We start from the raw sequence: 16653 nt of genomic DNA on the forward strand, positions 1-16653 counted from the left end.
ATTGGATTGGGGTTTGGATGGATATTGTGACATGTAATCCTACCAAATTGTGGTTCATGAAACTGTGTGGTATAATCAGTGATCGAGCATCATCTCTTCTTATGAACATTTAAACCAAGGGATTGGGAATTTGTTTGTTTTTAGAGAGAATTGGTGAGCCAAGGAATTGGGATCCAATCATATAAGATTGCCAAGCAAGATTCAATGAATGCATTGGTTGAGGAAGAGATGAAAATGTTTTGATTCGGAGGTTTCAATATCTCCTGACCCCAATGAACTCCTCTCTCTGATCTATCCCTTTCTATTTACATTCTGCAATTTCAATTCATGCAATCACCCCCATCCCTTTTTAATTTCAGCACTTTAACTTCTCGCTCTTTACTTCATGCAATTTAAGATTCCGCAATTCTCATCTAAATCTTGATTCCGCTCAACTAGAACACACTTCTAATCCGAATTGCTCATTCAACCAATCCTTGTGGGATTCGACCTCACTCTATTGTGAGTTTTTACTTGACGATAACCGGTGCACTTGCCGGAAGGAATTTTGCCGATTGTGCAATTTCCTAAAATCATAGCATCAAGGTTATGCTAGATCAAAGGGGCGTCCCTCCCTCTCACTGAGATCTCTGAAACTTTTCCGGATGAGCAACTCTTTGCCATCCAGGAAGTGCCATGGTTTGCAGACATTGCAAACTACAAGGCAGTGAGATTCATACCCAAAGAGTACAGTAGGGTGCAATCAAAGAAATTAATCACAGATGCAAAGTATTATCTTTGGGATGAGCCGTATCTCTTTAAGAGATGTGCAGACGGAGTAATCCGTAGATGTGTGCCTAAAGAAGAAGCACAGAAGATCCTTTGGCATTGCCATGGATCACAGTATGGAGGACATTTTGGAAGTGAACGAACAGCCACAAGAGTCTTCCAAAGTGGCTTCTACTGGCCTACTCTCTATAAAGACTCCCGAGCGTTTGTGCTTAATTGTGACAGTTGCCAAAGATCTGGCAATCTACCTCACAGTTATGCCATGCCTCAACAAGGAAATAAAATTAGAAAAGAATAAAATACTAAACATGATCATGAACTTGGAAGCGAAAACCGACAATAAATTAAAGTTCATTGAAAACAGATATAAAACAAATAGAGTGATAACGGGACTCAACAACCTTAGTGATGGCAGTTGCTTTCCTTGGAAAATCCACTGGAGCGTTTGAGCTCCTCTATGTCTTGCCCTATCTCAGCTGTTCCTCCATCAATCTTCTCTGATCTTCTCTTATCTCATGGAGGGTAGTGTCGTGCTCCTGGTGCTCCACTCTTAGCTGATCCATGCTTGAGCTCAGCTCCCCTATTGAGATGTTCAGTTGATCCCAATAGTCTCAGAGAGGAAAATACCTCCCTTGAGGCATCTCAGGGATATCTGGTGGAGGCGGCTACACAGGTTTTTGCTGTGGTTCATGTGCCGACTTTCTCACATGCTCCATCTTCCTTTTTGTGATGGGTTTATCCATCTCAATGAGGGTGTCTCCAGCTATGCAAATTCTAGCTAAACTGCATAGGTGATGTATAAGGTGTGGGAATGCTAACCTCACTTAGGTGGAGGTCTTTCCAGCCACCTTGTACAATTCTTAAGGTATCACCTCATGTACCTCTACCTCATTCTCGAGTATAATGCAATGAATCATTATTGCTCAGTTAATGGTAACCTTAAATCGGTTACTAGTGGGGACGATGGAGTGTTGGATAAACTCTAACCATCCTCGGTCTACAGGTTTGAGGTCAAGCCTACCGAGTTGATAGGACTTGCTTTGTACGTCTCTTCTCCACTGTGCTCCTTCCATACAGATGCCCGTAAGGACTTGATCCAGTCTTTGGTTAGAGTTCACTCTTCTAGTGTAAGAGTGTGGATCTCCAAGCATGTGTGGCAATTGTAGCACCACTCTCACACTTTCCGTGCTAAAGTCCAAGAGTTGCTCTCTCACCATGGTGCGCTAGTTCTTGGGCTTTAGGTTCACACTTGTATCATAATTTTTGGTGACCCACGCATTGGCAAAGAATTCTTGCACCATTAGTGCTCCGACCTCTGAAATAGGATTGGCCAGAATTTCCCAATCCCTTTTCCAGATTCCCTGTTGGATCTCCAGATACTTCCTCTTTTTGAGCTTGAAGGGGACCTCGAAAATTACCTTTTTGTGCCTCACCACATCATAGAAGTGATCGTGGCGTACCTTGGTGTGGAATCTCCATGATTCCAACGGTTCGGAAGTAGAAGCGAAAGCCTTTCCCTTTTTCTTCCTTGAAGATTCGCCGGCCTTTAGTGCCACAGAAGTGGGGTAAAAGTTAAAAGGTAAAGCTTTTACAATACCAAACTTATGATAGCTTCTTGTCCTCAAGCAACTATGAACAAAATAAAAGGGAATTGGTAGAAGAAGAAAAAAATTATAAAGGAGAGGGAGATGAAGGCTTCGGTAAAGTGGGTCAAGGGAGGAAGAAGAATAGTGTGTAAATTGTATAGGGTAAAAGGGAGAGAGTGTTTAGGTGTGAGGATAATGGGATGAATGAAGGCATATTTATAGGGGTGAGAGGGGTAGGGTTCAATTATGGGGGGCAATTGGGTGGGAAGATTTGAATTTGAAGTGGGTGGTGCTGGTGGGAATTGAATGATGGATTTATGATGGGTTTTGGGAATAGTGTGTATGGGAAAAAGGGAAAGTAGGATGTGGGTTTCAAGGTTTAGAAAGTAGGAGATAGAAGAAAAGGTGGGGAAAATAGGGTAGGTAGAGATTCAGTGGGACTCACTGGCTTAAGAAGCCTTGAGAGCTCGAGCTGCCTGCCCCCTACCTGGCATTCAACGCTCGGAATGGGCACTAAACGCACAATGGGGGCCACAAGGTTGGCCCTGGCTGCTTTCTCAAGGGCATTGAACGCTCATAGTGATCCCATACTGGCGTTCAGCACCAGTCCATGCTCCTTGGTAGGCGTTGGACGCCCAGGTTGCTCTTCACTGGGCGTTAAACGCCCTTCCTTTCTCCCGTTCTAGTGTCTAACGCCAGCTAGCACTCCTCAATGGGCATTGAATGCCTAGCTTCCTTCTTGTCTGGCATTCAACGCTAGTAAGGGACTCTCTCCAGGGTGTTCTGTTTTTGTTCTATATGCCTTTGTCACTATTCTAAGTGCTGCACATGATCACAAACGTCAAAAAGCAAAGGAAAAACTATAATATAAAATATAAAATAAATGAAAAAAATGAAAATACTATGCTAAAGGTTGGGTTGCCTCCTAACAAGCACTTCTTTACTATCATTAGCTTGATGGACAACTCCATTACGGAGGTTGGTACGGGATCAGATCTTCACCCCTTATAGTGAACATCCTTCCTGTGCTCTCATGAATGTGCTCCACATGCTCTAGATATAGGATCCAGTTCACAGTGTTTGGAATGATTGGACTCTTAGTGAAGACAACTCTCATGCCAGGTGAGAGGCCTTCAGTGGGAATCTTCTTGTTCCTCCAGCCTTTAGGTACCTTCTTCTTAGTGCCTTCCTTCCCAGTGCATGATGAAGGTTGCCCAACACCAAACTTACAGTTTGTGTCTGGGGGCTCTGTAAAATTTTGCACTAAGAGTGAAGGCTGAAACACTATGTGTTGCACAATGTTACCTCTTTTGTTAGAAGGGGACTGAGGAGTAGGGATCTTGAACAAGATACAATCCTCACGTAATCTCAAGACTAACTCTCCCTTTTCCACATCAATTAAGGCCTTAGAAAGTTACTATGAAAGGCCTTCCAAGGATGATAGAGTCATTTCTTCCTTCCCAAGTGTCTAAGATCACAAAATCTGCAAGGATGTAAAGGTTTTCAACCTTTACAATGACATCTTCCACCATGCCATATGCCCTTTTCAAGGACTTGTCTGCCATCTCCAATGAGATCTTGGCAGGCTACACCTCTTGAATTCCTCTTCATCACAGAGAGAGGCATGAGGTTGATGCTTGAACCAAGGTCACATAGTGCCTTCTCAAAGGTGATGGTCCCTATATTGCAGGAAATCAGAAAGCTTCCGGGATTAGGCAACTTTTGAAGGAGCTTCTTTTGGACTAAGGCACTAAAATCCTTGGTTAGTACCACAGTCTCATCTCTCTTTGAGGCCTTCAGGCATGCCATGGAAGGGGGTTCTTTTTCTAATTCCTCTGTTTGAGAGGAATTAGCTTTCAGCTTCCTGAGGATTGCCAGAACCGAGCAATTTGCTCCTCCTTAGCCCATTCTTGCTCCTCTTAAGAGCGGTATTCTTCAGGCTCCTCTCTTTGCAAAGAGGCGTGTAAGGTGACATTCCCATGCCCCTCATGAGTCTTGATTTCTTTGAGCTTCTCAATAGCAGGCTCCTCCTTGGGTTTGGTTATAACCTTTATAGTGAAGGCCTTGTGCTCTTCCTTTAGATTCACCTCTGTGTTGCTTGGAAGAGTGTTGGATGGGATGTCTGGGATCCTCTTGCTCAACTGGCCAACTTGTATCTCCAAATGCTGTATGGAAGACATAATTTCTACCATGAAACTATGCGTGGTCTTAGATAGGTTGGAGACAATGGTGGCCATGTTAGAGAGGCTTTGTGTGGGCGTCTCTGTCTGCTGCTGAGAGGGTTGGAATGGTCTGTTATTGAATCGGTTCTGGTTCATTCCACCCTGATTGTCTGCCTCTGCGTGTGTGGACGCATAGGTTTGTGCATGTGCACAGGTCACAATTTTCACAGAGTGTGCGTGCGCACGTACCAGAAAACTCAGAATTCTGTAACTTTGCAGAATTTCAAGTTTTCAACACCAACTTTGAATGATCATAACTTCCTCTACAAAATTCTAAATTTTACAAACATTATATCAAATCGAAGGGTTTTCAATAATCTTTAATTCTAATCTAAATTCAACCAATTTTAAAAACCGAGGAAAAAGTTATGATCAGACAAAAATCACCAAAAATCCATTTTAACTAAAAGCCTCAAAACCTCAATTTTACCAAAATTTCCAATTCAAACCAAACCAATCACAACCCTAACAATACCAAAATAACATAAAGGTCCATACCATTTCCCTCCTAACACAACCATCCATAATAGCCTAATTACACCATTCAACACCATCGGAATCCTTATTCATCAACATCGAAAACCATCTTAAACACTCACAATCATCATCAACCAACAACAACATCAACAACCACTACAATCCTCATCAATTCCAATAATCATTACCAAACAAAAACTAACATTAACCAAGTCTGTTATGAAACTCATCAACACCCACTTTCAAATCTCACACCCATCAACACAATTCATCAATATTCATCATCTACCAATACCAAGCATCACACTCAATCCCATTTCACCTCTATCTAAATATTTCACACCATATTATCATTACAACATCATAATCCATCAATATACTAAAAAATCATCAACCCATCATAATTCATCATAAATCATCATTCAACATCTCAAATCCTCAAATCATTATACATCATCATCATACAACAATCTCAACAACCAATTTAATTCAATCCTATCCTATGGGTCACTAGCCTAAGTGTCCAGAAACACTACATATTACATAAAGAAAACCGAAACCATGCCTTGGCCGATTCCCAAATGCACCAAACACCAAAACGAAGCCACCAAGCTTGATCCAAAGGCTCAACCAACTCCAACCAACACCAAAGCTCAAACTAACAACGCATATATATACCAAAATCAAAACCTAAGATACACAAAACAACCAAACACAAGGGTTTAGTGAAACCTTACCTTACTCAACGTGATTAGGGGTAAAATCCATCAATTACTCGCTACTAGAGATCACCTAAACAACCAAAACCACAAAATCTACTCAAAACCACAACCTCAAAATGCGGAAATCTAGGGTACAAAACTAGGAAATAAGGCGCAAGTTCTTACCAGATTTCTTTGAACAAAATCATAGAGCTTGACAAGAGCTTCGCGTGGCCACAAACGACTCGTCAATCGAAGCTCCGGATCAAAAGTTATGGCTTCTGGAAGGTGGAGGTGAAAAGTGTCATCCCTCTTCTCCTCTCCTCTCTAAAAACCACGGCCATCTCTCTCTTAGGCTCAAAGCTCATTAAATGATTTTATATAGGTTGGATCTTGAATCCGGTCCAACCTGTTAGCATTTTTGGTCCGTTTGGCCCACTTTGGGCCAAAACCTTTAAGATTAGTGTCCGATTTTCGATTCTAAATTAATTTTATCTTCTCAAAGCAATAAATCAATTTTCAAAATCTTATTTTTCCAAAATACGCTGTACTGGATAGACTAGAGCCGGTACTGACAGCTTAATTGCCAGAATGAATTTTTTTACAAAAACTTTACGAAAGAAATATATTTTCCAACTCAGAAAAATTTACTGAAACCAAATTTCTCATTTATATTTTCAAATTAAAACTTCTAAATTTTGAATCTATTCTAGGCAATAAAATTATTTCATTAAAATGATTTTATGCGAAAACGCGGGTTCTTACAGTCTCCACATGTTAAAACCCATGCTTCAACTCCCCTTCTTTTTCTTAAGGCTCCAAGCTTTCCTCTATACTGCGTCATTCACTTAAAGTGGTTTTTTCGCATTCATTTGTGGAATTGCTTGAATTTTTGCAAGAGCTTGTTAAGGTCAAGCAGTTTAAAGCATCGGCTAAGGTAGCCATGATGGTTTCTTACCTCCTTTGGGTTTCCTCTGGCTCTTTGATAAGCATGATTGCGGTAAGCCGGTACATCGCTTCCTTAAGAAAATCCATTGTCTCTTGTTTTCTTTCGCTAATAGAATTAGGATTATTTTGCTCTTGGATTGATGGATGAGAATATTCTTTCATGGAGGCTTGTGGTATAAAATATGGTTGATAGTGTTGGGGGTAGCCATCATATATGGGAGCTGATGCGTGAGCATCTTATACCCTTTTTCCTAGTATTTTCTAGTTGTTTTAGTTATATTTTATTAAGTTTTATTATATTTTAGGGAAAAAATCCTCTTTAGATGCTACTTTGAGTTGGTTTGGTAATTTTATGATTTTAGGTGAAATTCGGACGAATTTAGCAGAGTTTTATGAAAAAACAAAGAAATGATAGCAGATGTTGTCAACCCTGACCTCCGTACATTCCAACAAGCATAACATGAGCTACAAATGTTTAATTCATGCGATTCTAATAGTGTTGGAAAGCCAACTTCTAGAGTTTTCCAATGATATATAATAGTTTATACTTTTTTTCTGGAATCACTAACAAATCTGGTGCTAAATGCCGAGCCTGGCGTTTAGTGCCCAACAGGGAAGAACCAGTGCCAGAACTCCTCCTCCTTGGGCGTTTAACGCCCAAACGCCAGCAGTTGTTTGGAATCACCCTCTTTGGGCCTCCAATTGGATTTAGCATTTATTAGTTATATTTCATTTTTTTGTAATTTTTAATTACAAACAATATCTTTTAGGTTTAGAATTCAGTATTTTATTTTAGCTTCAAATTAAAAGATTTGATTTGATATAGATTTGATTTTGTTTTGATTTAGTTTGAATTTGAATTCTATGTTTAGTCTTAGAGGTTTTTACTATAAATAGGGGAATTCCTTCCTCCCTGATAAACCCCATTTTGACGGTTTATCTTGTATTGATTTTAAGAGATTTTATCGCCTTTTACCCATATTTATCCATTGAATTAGCATAGTTTTGTGATTGTCTCCTTATTTGTGCTTAGATGTGAAAACATGCTTTTTAGGACTTAAAATAGCTAAATCTAATTCTCTTTGATTCCATTAGATGCCTTGCTATGTTTGTTAGTGATTTCAGATTGAAAAGGCTAGGAATGGATCAAAGGAGTGAAGAGGGAAAGCATGAAAAGTGGAGAAATCATGAAAAGTCAAAGAAGTTGAACTCGCCCATGGACGCGCGCACGCACCTTGCGAATCACCCCATGGACGCATACGCGTGCTGTGCGCGTATGCGTCGATGCCGGTTTATGATCTTTTAATGAAAACGTGACCAACGAATTCTCAAGGGTTGTGGGGCCCAATTCCAACCAACTTTGGCGCCTAAACTGCTATTTAAAGCCAAGGATTGAAGAGCAAAGGGAGATTAGTTCATTTTCACTCATTAGGATTAGTTTAGAAGTAGTTTCTAGAGAGAGAAGCTCTCACTTCTCTCTAGGATTAGGATTAGGATTAGTTCCTAGATTTAGGTTTTAATCTTTGCTTTCTTCTACTTCTACCTTTCAATTCCTTATTGTTAGATTCATCCTTCTTCTATTCTTTTGTTGTAATTTCCTTTATGTTGTTCTTGTGTTTTATTGTAGATCTACTTTTGTTTCTTCTACTCTCTTTAAATTCAATCAAGGTAATTCATAATAAATGTGTTTCTTTTGATTGTTGTTGTTAATTCCTTTCAATAATTGTTGTTAGATTCTATTCTTGTTGTCAATTTGCTTTGCTTTTCTTTTGTTCCTTCCAAGTGTTTGATGAAATGCTTGGTTGGATTTTAGTATAGATTTTGTTCCTCTTGGCTTTGGTAGAGTGATTAGTGACTCTTGAGTTATCTAATTCCTTTGTTGATTGTTAATTAGAGATTGCTAATTGATTTGACTGCCTCTAAAGCTAGTCTTTCCTTTAGGAGTTGATTAGGACTTGAGGAATCAAATTGATTCATCCACTTGACTTTCCTCCATGGTTAGAGGTTAACTAATTGGGAGCAATGGACAATTTGTCATCACAATTGAGGAGGATAACTAGGATAGGACTTCTAGTTTTCATATCTTGCCAAGAGCTTTGCTAGTTGTTAGTTTATTTTCTTTGCCATTTATATTTCTTGTCTAAAATCTTAAAAACCCCAAATATAACTCACAACCAATAACAAGACACTTCATTACAATTCCTAGGGAGAACGACCTGAGGTTTGAATACTTCGGTTTATAAATTTTAGGGGTATTAGTGATTGGTTTAGAAACTATACTTGCAACGAGAATTCATTTGTGAAATTCTATACCGTCAAAAATCCATTCATCACTCCCCAAAGGGACACACCTGATCTCTCCTCTGGGAGGGGGACTCCTCACTTCTGCATTTTCATATTTTTTTTCTATGTAAGTCATGAGCCACTAAACCTCCTTGGTTAAGGTTAGGAGCTCTATTTATTTCTATGAATTAAGATTATTATTCTTCTATTTTAATTTATGTTTGATTCAATTATAAGGATTGTTTTCATTCTTAATCTTATGAACTGGGTGGAACGAGAGTATGAGCCTTTTCTACATGAGTTCTTGTGATTCTTGAGAGAGTTATTTCGCTTGAACTACAGCTTGAAAGCACTCCTCTTAGACAGCTAATTACATAAACCGATGGGGATAAGCAACATCTATTCAACCGATTTGGGGTGGTTAGGGCCTTCATGGTATAAACTAGTTTTCTGAGCTTCACCCTCTAATCTGAGTTAATTGACCACGAGAATGGCAGTTGATGAAGGTTAGAGGAGGCTAAATCTCTAAGAGATTAGGATTTAGACTGTTATGGTTTGCCATAGAATGAATCATTCGTTGTTAAAATAGTTGATAAGACATTTTAATTTGGGAATGTAAGCATCTCCGAAGCCTTAACTGTTTTCTCACTATTTTTACATCAATACTCTTATTTGTTTTCTTATTCACTTATTTACTGTTTTATGAAATTTCAAACCACTAAACAGTCTTTTCAATTTGCCTAACTAAGCCAATCATTCAACCATTGTTGCTCAGTCCGTCAATCCTCGTGGGATCGACCCTCACTCACCTCAGGTATTACTTGGATGACATGGTGCACTTGCCGGTTAAGTTGTGAATATTCCAAAAATTCGCACCAAGTTTTTGGTGCCGTTACTGGGGATTGACTGTGATTGACAACTATTAGTTGTTTGATTGCTTAGATTAGGCGTTTTTAATTTTTGATTTGTGTTAATTTTGTTTTTTCCGTTTTTATTTTTGAAAATCTTAGTTTTATTTTAGTTAAAAAGTTTTCCTTAATTTTTGAATTTAAGTTTTCCCCGTAGTAATTTTTCTTTTGAAAATATTTTTCAAAGTATTAGTATTTTTCTTTTTTAATTTTCGAATTTTTAGTTTACCTCTTCTCATTTATTTTCGAATTTTTTGTTCTTTATTTTATTTCTATTAAAAAATGAAAAAATATAAAAAATAAAAACAAATATTTTTCTGTTCTTTCTTTGCTTTCCTGTTTACCATATAGTGCGTTTAATTTTGTTTGGTGTTTTGTGCTGAAAAAAATGGAGAAAGATCACATGCGTTACTACTCACACCCAAGGAGTGGTTCATATTATTGTGGATGGAGGAACTACCCGGATTTCGGTTGGCAAGGTCAAGAGCAAAGAGATGTCAATGTTCCATACTCTATCTATCAAGAACCATCATCTTCTTGTTCATATCAAGAACCATCGTCTTTTGATCTTGCCTGCCAAGAATTGCAGCAAATAGCAGATAAAATTTTGCAAAAATTTCCATCCTCACCCTGCTTACTCATACTAAGAACCATCATCCCTCTATTCATACCAAGAGCCAGAATCTTCGTATTCATATCAAGAACTTCAGCTTTAGAGCTTACCATGAAAGAATTAAGGGAGATAAATCAAAGTTGCATACATAATATGAGAATGAGTGTGAAGTATATAGAGGGACATGTGGAGGTGATTACCAAGCGTTGGACAGAGGAACAAGCAAACTCCCTCATAAGAGAAGCAATGCAAATCCCTACAAAAGAATATGAGGGAATCATTCAAAGGAGTCCATCCTCTAGTGAATCAGAGAGCTACATGGGGGTTGATTTGATTGCACCATCAATCTAAGAAGCTCTTGATGAAGGGGTCCTTCCAAACACTGCACAACACTCAAACCCTGAAAAAGATGAAGAGTTAGAAGTGCAAGAGCAAGAAAAAGAGGCCCCTGTACCAAGTAAAACCCCAATGAAAAAGGAGGTTGTAAGAGAGGAAAACAATTATAGGAATTTTCACTCCAATGTAGCATAGAGGGTGAGTTCATTGAACCATCAATTCAAGAAGTTCTTGATGAAGGGTACACTCTACCCATCACACTACACCAAAGTCCTGAAATCAGAGAAGTGAAGACAACCAAGGAAAGCACTGAAAAGGGGATTACGTCCAAGGAACAAAAGACCACATCCACGAAAGAAAGAAGGTCAACAAAAAGCAATCCAACTCCTATCCCAACAAGCACTATCAATCAAGCTAATAACCATAAAAGAAAGCTTGTTAGGAGAAATTCAAATCGAAGGGAACTAATCTTCTCCTCTTCTCCCTTGAAGTCATTTTTCTTAACCAACTGGAAGAAGAGGAAGAAAATTCAACAATCAATCGTTAAGCTAATGACGGTAAAGAAGCACTTGTTGGGAGGCAACCCAACCAGAATTATCCTTTAGTTTATTTCAGTTTTATTTCAATTTTATTTTAGTTTATTTTCATTTTTTATTGATTCCATAGTTTTTTTAGGTTTAATCTAGTTTGTGATCATGGACAATTCTTAGAGAAGGGACAGAAGAACTCAGAGTGAAGTACATAATGCCCTGGAGAAAAATAGTTGAGGGAGCTAAACGCCAAGGAGGGCGTTTAGTGCCAAGAGAGGGAGCTTTGGCTTTGAAGTTTAACGCCAAAAAGGGGGCATTCCAGAACTACTTTTTGCTTCCCCTAGGGCGTTTAACGCCCATTCTCGGTGTTAAGCACCAGAAAAAAAAAGTTTTCCTTGCTTGGGGACATGCAAACTTTTAAGTTTGGTGTTGCAGAGCAAGATCTCAGTTTATATTATCATCAATGGCACCAAAGGGAAGTGAATCATCTCCATGAAAGAGCACAGCTTGAAGAGGGAGCAGCGGCCACCATGACTGAGGTGGTTAAGTTTCATTATCCCTTACCTTATGTTATCTTTTGTTTTTCCAGTATTTTTAGCTTATTTCCTATTTTTTTATTCTAGCTTTTGCATGATCACTAGTAGGATTTTCTTACTTTCATGTTTAGTTCTTTATTTTGTTATTTTATGTTTATTTTGAAAGATGTCTCATGTATTACTCACTGAGCTTAAAGAAAAATCTATTGAAAAAGAAGTAGTAAAATGCATGAGATATTGAGTTATATATATGAGTTGTTCTTGTTATCTTGATGTGGTGGCACTATCTCTATTTCTGAATATATGAATAAGTAGTGCATATTTGATATTGAAGTAAATAGTGTTGATCTCTGAGGTTCAACAACTTAGAAGGATATTGTGAATTCTCTAAAACAAGAAAAAGATTGACTCTTAAAGTAGAGTATCATTAGCCCCACTTAGTAACTAGACCTAAGCTTAAATGACAACTCAAGTCTCAGACATTTTCTCTTCTTAGTTCTATATTGTTTTGGTTGCTTGAGGACAAGCAACAGTTTAAGTTTGGTATTGTGATGCGTGAGCATCTTATACCCCTTTTTCTAGTATTTTCTAGTTGTTTTAGTTAGATTTTATTAAGTTTTATTATATTTTAATGCAAAAATTCTCTTTGGATGCTACTTTTGTGATTTCAGGTGAAATTCGATCGAATTTGGCAGACTTTTGTGCAAAAACAAAGAAATGATAGTAGATATGTCAACCCGGACCTCCGTGTATTCCAACAAGCATAACGTGAGTCAGAGAGGTTCAATTGATGTGCTTTTAATAGCGTTGGAAAGCCAACGTTCAGAACTTTCCAACGATATATAATTGTCTATAGTTTTCTTTTGGAATCACTTCCAAATCTGGCGCTAAATGCCGAGCCTGGTGTTTAGTGCCCAATAGGGACAGAACTAATGCCAGAACTCCTCCTCCTTGGGCGTTTAATGCCCAAAATGGCGTTAAACGCCAGTAGCTGTCCAAAATCACCCTTCTTTAGGCCTCTAAGTGGATTTATTATCTATTAGTTATATTTTATTTTCTTTTTGTAATTTTTAATTACAAATAATATCTTTTAGGTTTAGAATTCATTATTTTATTTTAGTTTCAAATCAAAAGATTTGATTTGATCTAGATTTGATTTTGTTTTGATTTAGTTTGAATTTGAATTCTAGGTTTGGTATTAGAGGTTTCTACTATAATAGGGGATTTCCTTCCTCCCCAAAGGGACACACTCGATCTCTCCTCTGGGAAGGGGACTCCTCACTTCCGCATTTTTCACATTTCTTCTCTGTAAGTCATGAGCCACTAAACCTCCTTGGAAGGTTAGGAGCTCTGTTTATTTTTATGGATTAAGATTATTATTCTTCTATTTTAATTTATGTTTGATTCAATTCTAAGGTTTGTTTTCGTTCTTAATCTTATGAACTGGGTGGAATGAGAGTATGATCCTTTTCTACATGAGTTCTTGTGATTCTCGAGAGAGTTATCTCGCTTAAATTACAGCTTAAAAGCACTCCTCTTAGATGGCTATTTACACAAATCGATGGGGATAAGCAACATCTATTTAGCCAGTTTGGGGTGGTTAGGGCCTTCGTAGTGTAAACTATTTTTTTTGAACTTCACCCTCTAATCTGAGTTAAGTGACCACAAGAGTGGTAGTTGTTGAAGGTTAGAGGAGGCTAAATCACTAAGAGATTAGGGTTTATACACTTATGATTTACCATAGAATGAATCATTCATTGTTAAAATAGTTGGAAAGACATTTTAATCCAGAAAAGTAAACATCTCTGATGCCTTAACCGTTTTATCACTGTTTTTACATCAATACTCTTAGTTGCTTTCTTATTCACTTATTTACTGTTTTATGCAATTTCAAACCACTTGCCTAACTAAGCCAATCATTCAACTATTGTTGCTCAGTCCATCAATTCTTGTGGGATCGACACCACTCATCTGAGGTATTACTTGGACAACCTAGTGCACTTGCCATTTAAGTTGTGGATATGGATATTGGAGTGGTGGTAGTTCAATGGGTGCTCATTCATAATGGTCACAAGGGTATTCATAAGGAGCATATGGATATGGATCTTGTGGAGATATTTGATGGAAGTAGGATGCGGTTTGAGAGTATTGTAGTTGATAGAAATATTGAGAGTGGCGGTCATGTGAATATGGTGGTTGAGGTCTACAATCAAAGCAATGGCCACCATAGTCATTAGGTTGGTATGCACCATAGGGAGGATTATAGTCATAGCGGGGTAGAGGTGGAGATTGCCATGAAGATTGTCCATATGCCTAAGGCTCCTACCTCAATGGGTAATTCCTTCCTTGGTGAAAACTGACATTAAAATTGCCATTTCCTACAACATTTTCACAACCATACACAAAACCATAAGGATGAGAATTAATAAGGAAAATAAAAAATCAAAACAAAGAATATCAAAAAGCAAAGAAAAAAACCCCTAACTACTAGCAAAACCCAGGAAATGTCCAAAAAGTAAGCTATTCACAATATTCACATATTCATAATTGCCAATAATATAATACCATTGCAACTCCTCGGTAACAACACCAAAAAATGACGCGTTCCAATCATCGATTTAGAATTCTTTCTAAAAAAGAATATTCATTAGTAGTATAGATCCAAACCAACAATAGAAACGTATCAAAATTTAAAAGGTTGTCACAATACAAACCAAAATAAACTGGGAGTAGTATCCCAGGTCGTTCACCCTAGAAATTGCAATCAAATGCTCAATTATTGGCTTTGGAGAAAATTGGGGGGTTTGGATTGCAATTAACAAGAAAATCAATTGCAAGAAAGAAAAACTAACAAATGCTAAAAAGGATTCTTGGCTAGGATGGAGAATCAAGAAGTTATATCCTTGTCATTAATTTAAACATAACAATCATCAAGAGTAATCCTATTATGTTGTTTCCAACATCAGGAGAAGGTTAAGTAGGAATAATTGATTTCAAATTTACTAATTGGACTTAGCAAGAGGTTAATGTTAGTGAATATAAGATCAACTAACAACTCTAGATTATCAATCCAAATTGGACATTAATGACTCAAGATTACCTAATTCCTCTATCACAAGTCAAAAATGCAAAAACCTATACTAAAACTAATTCAAGCATTTTAACAAACACCTTGAGTGCATAAACATAAAGTATCATAAATTACAAGAATTAGTAAAATCTATAGCTACCAAATGCAAGAAATTAATAACAACAACTCAATTAAGCATCAAGAAAACATAAAACATCAAATTCATTAAAGGAAATTGAAATTAACAAGAGAGTTTATAAACTAAAAGTGACAAAAATGAGAAATTAACAAGGGTAAGAAAATTAAGACACTAAAATAAGAAAATATAAAGAAAACTACACTAAAACAAGACCAAAATCTAAATTTAAAGAGAAACTTAGCTAAGAATCCTAAATTCTAGAGAAAAGTTGGAGCTTGTCTCTCTAGAATTGACCTAAAACACAATGTAAAACTAAAACTAACACTACTTGGGTCATTTTTCCTTTAATTCTTGGTTCAATAGCATTAGAAATGAGTTTGGATTGGGCTCAAAATGCTCAAGAAATCGCCCCTCATATGTTTCTTTAATGAAGCACGTTTTTAGTATGTCGCTTACGCGAGATTTGCCTGCATACGTGGGCAGGTTAACTCAATGTCCACTATAGATGTATGCATATCATTTTGAAGCCATGGATGTTAGCTTTCTAATCCCACTAGAACCGCCTTATTCGGAGCTTTATTACTTAAGTTATGATCACTTTAGTATGAAGAGGTAACGATTGAGAGGTCTACAAATCCTCCACTTCTTCGTGAATTCTCCACTTTTGCATGTCTTTCCTTCATCCTTCTAAGTCATCCTTGCGTTATGATGAGCGGATATTTTATACGCTTTTTGGGGGTAATTTCATGTAGATTTTGGTATGTTTTAATTAGTTGTTAATAAAATATTATTAGTTTTTAGGCAAAAATCATATTTCTGGACTTTACTATGAGTTTGTGTGTTTTTCTGTGATTTCAGGTATTTTCTGGCTGAAATTGAGGGAGTTGAGCAAAAATCTGAGTTAGGCTGAAAAAGGACTGCTGATGTTGTTGGATCCTGACCTCCCTGCACTCGGAATGGATTTTTTGGAGCTACAAGAGTTCAATTGACGCGCTCTCAACGGCGTTGGAAATTAGACATCCAGGGCTTTCCAGCAATATATAATAGTTCATACTTTGCGCGAAGATAGATGATGTAAACTGGCATTCAACGCCAGTTTCATGCTGCTGTCTGGCATCCAGCGCCAGAAACAGGTTACAAGTTGGAGTTCAGCGCCCAAAACACATCACAACCTGGCATTCAACTCTAGAAACAGCCCAAGCACGTGAGAAGCTTTAGTCTCAGCCTCAGCACACACCAAGTGGGCCCCAGAAGTGGATTTCTGCACCAATTATCTTAGTTTACTCAAATTTTGTAAACCTAGGTTACTAGTTTACTATTTAAACAACTTTTAGAGACTTATCTTGTAACTCATGACATTTTCATATCTGAATTATACACTCTTTGGCAGCATGAGTATCTAAACTCCATTGTTGGGGGTGAGGAGCTCTGCAGCGTCTCGATGAATTAATGCAATTACTTTTGTTTTCCATTCAACCACGCTTGTTCTTATCTAAGATGTTCATTCGCGCTTAATTATGGAGAAGGTGATGATCT

This window comes from Arachis duranensis, chromosome 3 (assembly GCF_000817695.3).
Source record: "Arachis duranensis cultivar V14167 chromosome 3, aradu.V14167.gnm2.J7QH, whole genome shotgun sequence".
Taxonomy (NCBI): Eukaryota; Viridiplantae; Streptophyta; class Magnoliopsida; order Fabales; family Fabaceae; genus Arachis; species Arachis duranensis.